Below are 1,382 nucleotides of genomic sequence, written 5' to 3' on the forward strand. Positions count from 1 at the left end.
CTCTTTCTTTCTAAATCGAACGCTTTCAACCGAGTTCGTCTTCAAGAAATCTTTAGAAATCCGTCAATCTTGAAGAATATTCAAGATTTCAAGAAAAAGGTATTAGCCTAGTAATCTTATCTTTATGTAATAATAAAGATTCTAACATTTCTACTCCTACTTCTCGTTCTAGTAACTAAAAACTTCTAGAGAATTCAAAAAGGGGGAGATTATACATCATAGACATTTAAATGTCTTCAAAATGATAATAATCAATGAGTCACGAACTTTGAACTCTATGAAAGAAGGAGAAAACCACATTGCATGTGGTATTTAATCGAAAGAAGACAGTTTGAAAACTGGCTGATTTTGTTAGCACTCTCGCCTACTGTATCTTTTGAAATAAAAGACCAAATGATCTGACTTCTCTTCTAAATCGTATTCTTGATACAAGGTTTTGATGCAAAAAGAGTTTTGCTAACAGAGTCTTGCATGCATCTTAAATCAGTTATATTCTGTAAAAACTCGTTAAAAATAGGTGAATCTTCTTTTAGAAGCTAGCTTAATGTGTTAGCTTTAAAAATAAATTTACCATCTTTGGAAAATGATGAGCTTAGACCCCCCAAATGGCCGTCACTCGAAGAGTGTGCAATCTGTTTTGGGGGCTGTGTCACTCAAAAGGGTAGGGTAATGATGATTACCTTAAACCCATCTTTAGTTCTTGAAATTTGGGAAAAGTCTATTTAACTCGCTTTTATGGTGGATATAAAATTTGGACATAAAAAGAGTAGTAGAAGGTTCATTTTTGGCAATGATTTGTGAAGACAAAAATGTCAGATTTAGAATTTATATTTTGTCCAAATGGCAGCTTTTTGGCGCAAATGATTTAATTGTAAAATATACGTTTTTGGACTATTTTTAGAGCAAATAAAATAAGTATCAACTTCAATTCATAAAACCCATTAGCATTACATAAGATATAGCTTGACTTTATCTCTATCAAGAACCCATAGGTAATCTAATTTCTGGTCATTGGACTGTTTAGGAAGGTTAGGGCAGGACGTTCAGCGCTTGAGACGTCATCAAATCCTTGGATATTCATCGGCTAACTAGTGAGTTTTCACGGCCCCACTTTTATTGCTTTTTGTTTATTTAAACTGGGGAAAAAGCATGAAGTTATGCAAACTATACTGTTAAACTATAAAACCATTGGACTAAAGAACTGTTTAGTCGATGCTTTGTTTAAAACATTTGGACTAAAGAATTGTTTAGTCAAAACCGATGGACTAAAGAACTGTTTAGTCAAGATTTGTTTATGTCATGAAATATTGACTGTTTTGCACTATGATATAAATGCTAAATTGATGTGCTTGGGAGTATGTTTCCAAATAAAGTCCCCGTCC

Source organism: Cynara cardunculus, unplaced genomic scaffold (genome assembly GCF_001531365.2).
Source record: "Cynara cardunculus var. scolymus isolate 2C unplaced genomic scaffold, CcrdV1 Un_Scaffold_5279, whole genome shotgun sequence".
Taxonomy (NCBI): Eukaryota; Viridiplantae; Streptophyta; class Magnoliopsida; order Asterales; family Asteraceae; genus Cynara; species Cynara cardunculus.